Source organism: Drosophila sulfurigaster, chromosome 2L, assembly GCF_023558435.1.
Source record: "Drosophila sulfurigaster albostrigata strain 15112-1811.04 chromosome 2L, ASM2355843v2, whole genome shotgun sequence".
Taxonomy (NCBI): Eukaryota; Metazoa; Arthropoda; class Insecta; order Diptera; family Drosophilidae; genus Drosophila; species Drosophila sulfurigaster.
In genome coordinates, this window is record NC_084881.1 from 10,033,952 (window position 1) to 10,040,274 (window position 6,323).

Consider the following 6,323-nt stretch of genomic DNA (forward strand, 5'->3'; position numbering starts at 1 on the left):
AGTTGAGCGGCAGGAGTGGCGGATTTGGATCCCGAAGGAGCGGGCGAAGCGGACGACAGGCGACGAGCTGTGGTCGGAAGCTTTAATGAAAGTTTAGAGTCCTTTTCACTTTTTGGCTTTTGACATACTACGCTTCGGCAGCCGAGAGCAAGCACAAAAAATGGAAAGGAACTTCGGCTATCACAGGATAGTGAACAAAGCCGACACAACTATATACGGAGTGTATATTGAATATATACGGAGTGTATATGGAATATATACGGAGTGTATATGTAATATATACGGAGTGTATATGGAATGTATACGGAGTGTATATGGAATATATACGGAGTGTATATGTGTGTAAGTGTCGTATATGGAAGTGTTCGTGTATGTATGTGTTTCGTATGTGGATGTATATGTGTCGTGTGTATATGTGTATATATATATGTATATATATATATATATATATATATATATATGTGGAGTGTAGTGGATCTACGCGCGTTTGTTTTAATAGAGTGCAACTTCCTTGTTATTTAGAGTAAAATAACACGAAGAGGTTGCATACACTGGAGTGTGTCAAAAGCAGACAAACGCGACACGACAGAAATGTAACAAAGTACATACAACAGCGGCCAAATAGGAAAATATAAGCGAACTCTTTTAAACTGTATAGATACTTACACATACATATACATATAAGGATATATATATATATATACTGTGCAAAGTATACACAAAGTAGAAAAGATTGCGGAAAGAAAGCCGGTAGAACGCTTATGTACTTATATATATGCTGTGTCACATATATATAATGTACAAGGAAAAGAATATGGCGCGAACACGACACTTGCACAAAATGTATGGAGAATGTATGAAAGTGTATTACTTATCTTGAAAACCAATGCTATTGCTGGGGTCGAGCGAATCCAATCATATATCCGGCTCGAAGGACCAAAATGTGTAGGGGGGCGTCTTCAGAATAATAATAACACTTTAACTTTTCGAATTGTTGAATTTGTAATTTTACAATTATTTTATTGCACTTGGAAAATGTACACTTGTTGTGCCGGTCAGAATAGTAGAACATATGTTATATGAAAAGCACTAAAAGTGGGCAGGGTGACCAACATGAGGATAAACTAGATCAGTGTGACTGCGCGTGTGACAAGGTCACACGCACAGTATACTAACTTTGTCGCTATCGATATCAATCGATCGCGACCACACTGTCAGCTGTTTTGAGTGGTCACTCCTGCCATCATCTGGCATCAACAACTGTTGTTTTCGACAATCTCTTGAATATTGCTTTGGCAGTTTTGTCGGTTGCATTGCAGTATGCCACACCGCCTGCCACGCCCACATTCATTAAGTCAAAGCAAACAAAACGTAAGCAATTTATGCAAAGCGACACATGGCTCGCTTCCACTTGGCGCTTCAAAAAACCATAAATTACCGACTTCCTCGCACTGTTTTTTTGGGGGGAGCGCCTCTAACCCGATGTGTGTTAGCTTTGGGCAGCGCACATACGCCATAAAGTACTATCTCAACGTGTGTGTGTGTGAGAGAGAAAGAGACGGACTTATAAAAAGAGAGAGAGAGAGAGAGAGAGTTGGCTATTGCAGCCTTCCAGCGAAAAGTCTCAATTGCAAATTGCAATGGCACTGAGGCATGCAATTTCCGAACAACAAAACAGCCCGCCGGACATTATCCGGCGACGACTGCAGACTACGTTGACATGCTGTTGCCTCACCCAAGCAACACACACTCCACACCCTCCCCTCCCCCTTCCACTTGTACCACAAAAAAGCTATGCACGAGGCGCTAAGCCGTCAAATGTCCTGGTTTCCAATGGGCAATGGGGTTGTACTACGGCGTACACAACGCGGTTTGCCATGTGCCCGAAATATTTCCTCAGCCCGAGAATGGCAGGCGGGGGAATTGTCACAGGGTAAGTCGCGTGTCGTGGGCTACTTTATGTGCCCCCTCGCACCCTCTGCATGCTGCACTCTCTCTCTTTTTGCCCTCTGTGATTAGTCCAATAAGTTGTAAAAAGTGTCGCCCGAACGAGGAACGAGAGCGGGGGCGATTATCTGCTCTGTCCTTTATTTCGATAACTTTTTGATTTATGGCTGGCAATAAATGTTCAATGTGCACTTTATAATTATGTGGCGCCGGATGCTGTTCAGCAGCCCACGTCAAAGCCAATGTTAAAGGCAAAGCCAAATGCCATATGTGCATAATTATGCTACATCATTTTTTTTTTGTTTGCGAAAATAAATAGGGATAAAACATGTTTGTGCCATGTATTAAACTGAAAAATGCTCTGCAATTAGTGCTAATGAATGTAAGTTATGTGAAATCAAACGAAATAACTGAAATTTTAATATTGCAAATTAGAAAATGCAAAATTTGCAAAATTGTAAATTTATTTACAACAGCACAAAGACTAAAGACAGATTTTTATAATATAATGTTTTTATTTTATATATTCATTATTTGCTTTAATGTGCCTGTTATAAATAATAAATAATAAACATAAAAAATGGAATTAATAAACATTGAGAATTTTAAAAAAATTTAATATTTTGTATGGAGTAGTTAATATTCCCTTTTTTTAGGTTACATCTACAATTGTGTTTTCATTATAAATTGTAATTGTATTGAAAAATATGCAACAGTTATTCCTTTTGTTCTTTTATTTCATGGCTTTCGCGAAACTATTTAAAATGAATTGTCATGTAGCATAAAAAACCTTCTCGCATTGCAATTATGCATCTGAGCCGATAAACAACTGCAATTGCAATTGCAATTGTGGAATTGCAGCAACTGCAGCTGTCAATATGCTGGATATGCCCATTGGGGCATTAAAGTTGGAGTCGCATTAAGTTCCAATTTATTTTATCAACTGTATTTTTCATGATTGTTGTATTTTTTTTTTTTCAATACGCTTTCGAAGAGTAATAGCATTTATTAATGCAATTTCTAGGGCTTTAACGATAATAACTATAATTTTTAACAATAATATAAGCCTACAAAAATACGTTTGCGAAGTTTTTGGCAAAAACTGTTTGTTATTTAATTTGCCAATAGAAATATCTTTTTGACATATGAAAGGTAAAAAAGGTATATGTATAAAAAGGTGACCAAAATAGTGTAGTTTATTTTATGAGTTTTATGACAAAATTAAATAAAAAAAATCTAGTTGAAAATCAATTTTAAATTGGATATTTTTTGGGCTTCGTTAAACAAGTCGTTAACATTGAAATTGAGTCGATAAAGTGATAAATTATTGAAATTTGAATTAAATAATTTTCAAATTCAGTCAATTAAATAAATACATAAAATATAAATATACCTATATGTTAATATATGAATATTAAATTTTATGAATGCACTCAAAATTGTAAATTAAAACATTTTTCCAGTGTAGGTAAAAGTCTGCAGATAGATGAACTTTCTTTGTTTTTCCCATATTTTTGCCAGTCGGTTGGTTTTAATAATAATTTCATTGCAACAAAATAATGCATAAAAGTATGTGCACACACATGCGTACTCGAGTGTGTGAGTATTAATTTTGTGCGTTAATTTTATGGGCAGCTGGTCCGCATTACGAACGTCTGTTGCCGTTGCCCGGAAGCGCGTGGAGCGGGAGAATGCGCACAGGAACTGAGCCGTTTAATGGACGATGGCGTTATTAATGCACATGCAACGACGACGATGACGACGATGGCGACGATGGCAAATGTGGATGACGTCGAGAACATTGTCCTCCAACAGAGTCCTGCTAGCATTTCATATTTTGCTCCACTTAAAGTTTTCAATTTGCTGCACTATCAGCAAGGCTGGTGCGCCTCGTTTGGTCCACTTTATTTAGACGGCCAGGAGAAGAGAAGGGAGCAGAGGGTTGGGGCATCACTGGGCCACTGAGTTCTGTAGGGGCTTTAAAGGCAGTCAGCCAAGACCAAGACCCAAACGCAGTCCCAACGCAGCACTGACAGCTAAATGCGTTGCACTTATGCTTAAAACATGTCAGACGCCGTAGACAGCACTCAAACAGACAGACGGACAGCGGCAGACATACAGACATAACGACGGATTCCAGGCAGCAATAGACCCCTAACTGAGGAAAGATAAAGATAGAGAAGGAGCGAGACACTCAGAAGAACGACAGTTATATGGAGTAGAGCGCATGCATTTGAAAAACTGCTGCTTACTTTTTGGCGTATGCCACACGTTGTTTAATGGTCGCAATGAATGATTCCCTTTTCCACAACAAAGATTAGATGCACTGAGTTAGAGGCAGCGACGATATTGGTTTGTGGCAAACAGAGAATACGAAATTAGGCGACGAGTCGAAAGAAGCTTAAGTGTTCATTTTAGCAAAGACGAAGGGAGCTATTTTAAAGTGGAAGATTTGTGAATGATTCAATAAGAATATTATTGTTTTTGTCTTTAGAGCATCTATTAAAAAAAATATTTAAAAATTAATTGCATTTTTTACACATATATTAAATATAGCAAAATAAATTAAATTTGACAAAAAAATTAAAATTCCCTTAACTTGTCCTGCACTTTCTTAATTTTACATATTTAGACACCCTCTGATAATTTAATATTAGAAATTTCTCCTCACTGAAACTATGAATCTTGACTTCAAGTATCATTGCACTTTTTTCATATGTTTTTTGTTTTATTATGTCTACTGAAAAGTATCCATAATTTATCCTCTCTCATCTGCCAGATTTTCAGTAGTTTTTATGCCATTTTATAATAAAGTAAGCAGAGTTAAGCAACAGTATTTTGAAGTTCTATGCATTATTTTTCAATGATCGCAAAGATTTACAATGTGCTCTAAACTAAAGGCAAAAGTTTTTGCTTAGCTGTTACCATACGATTTACACTCCTCCTCCACCTCTTCCTCCTCCTCCGCCTTCGCTGTCGCCCATCTCTCTTGACTTTCTCATCTCTTTGCTTCCGTTTTCTCATTGTGCCGTGCTGTCGCTCTGTGTGAAAAATTATAGCCATAATTTTTGGCCACTAACAAGGCAGTTCGGGCCTGAAAATCTCTAGTGCTCTTGCCAGAGTTTCTAGGGCAGAGTGCCTAGTGTATGTTGCCAGCTTGTTGCAAGTTTGTTGCTGTTGGTGTTGCATACTTTTTGGTGCTTAATGCATATTTTAAACTGTTTTGCCTGCTTTGGCAGCTGCGCAATTTTTGGCTTATTGGCAAATTTATTTATTAAATTTTGTTGCTGGCCGAAGGCACTCGGTTGGTTGGCTGCACTCGCTGCAGTTGCTGTTGCTGCTGCTGCTGCTACTGTTGCTGTTTGTGTAACTAACTAATTAAAAAGTTTTGGTCGTGCATGGCGTATTTATGAGCTGCTGGTCGCCTCAAAGTATGCAATTAATTTCGAAAGTCAAGCTCAAGTCAACGCATAAAACTATGCGCAAACACAATATAATTGCATTGTTGCATTTCGCATTTCACAATTCTTAGAAAACGATTTATATTACCTTCCTCTCCAAGCTAGCCAAACTATTTACATTTTTCTTCAAGTTTTTATTTTTTTGGCCATAACGATTTGCCCCCAGGTGGTGGGTCTTTGTGCAGCTGAAAGGTAAGAAAACAAAACAAATCAAATAAATCAGTGCAGCTTGCAGCAGATAGAGATTGAGCATTGCCTAGAAAATGCAAAGCCAAGATGCAGTAAAAAAGCCAAGATGGCTTTGAAAAGCTTATAAATGTGAACAAGCTCACAAAAAAATAGTGCTGAGTGCAGATCAAAGTATTCAGCGAATACTCTTACAACTTTGGAGAAATATTAGAAATAATTGAATATCAGAAATGTTTCTTCTTAATAATAATGTTTGTCTAAAGTGCTTTATAATCAAGTTTAAAAATGCAAGCTTATTATAATTGTGCAATAACTACTTAACATGAGCTGCGAAAACATAGTTAGAGAATTCTGAAAACTTCTAAACTAACATAGTTATTTTATGCCCGAGGCAAAATGCATTTGAATTTTAACATGCTTCGCTTTTTGGCTGGTGAGCAATATATTGTTTGCATAACTTTGGGCGTAGCTTACAGCATAAAAACTGTGCAAAAACGAAGATTAAGCTGCAAAATAAAAGTGGCTAGATAAAGCGAATGAGAGAGATAGAGAGCAAAAACTTTTGCATTTTGCAATAATGCTGGCTGCTTTCGATTAAGTTTTCCAGTTTGGTTTTTGTCGGCACATAGTTATGAATGGCATTAAATATTTTCTGCTTAGTAAGCTGTCATAAGCAACAAGAACAAACGAGAAGTCAGTGTACTAATTAGAAGAGACAACATAATA

General features: G+C 37.2%; 1 protein-coding gene across 7 annotated transcripts in view; it reads left to right on the top strand.

The window, feature by feature from the left end:
* Nucleotides 1-6,323, top strand: part of LOC133846056 (protein sickie) — a 210,023-nt gene that overhangs the window by 41,228 nt on the left and 162,472 nt on the right. The gene's annotated exons all lie outside the window — the stretch shown is intronic.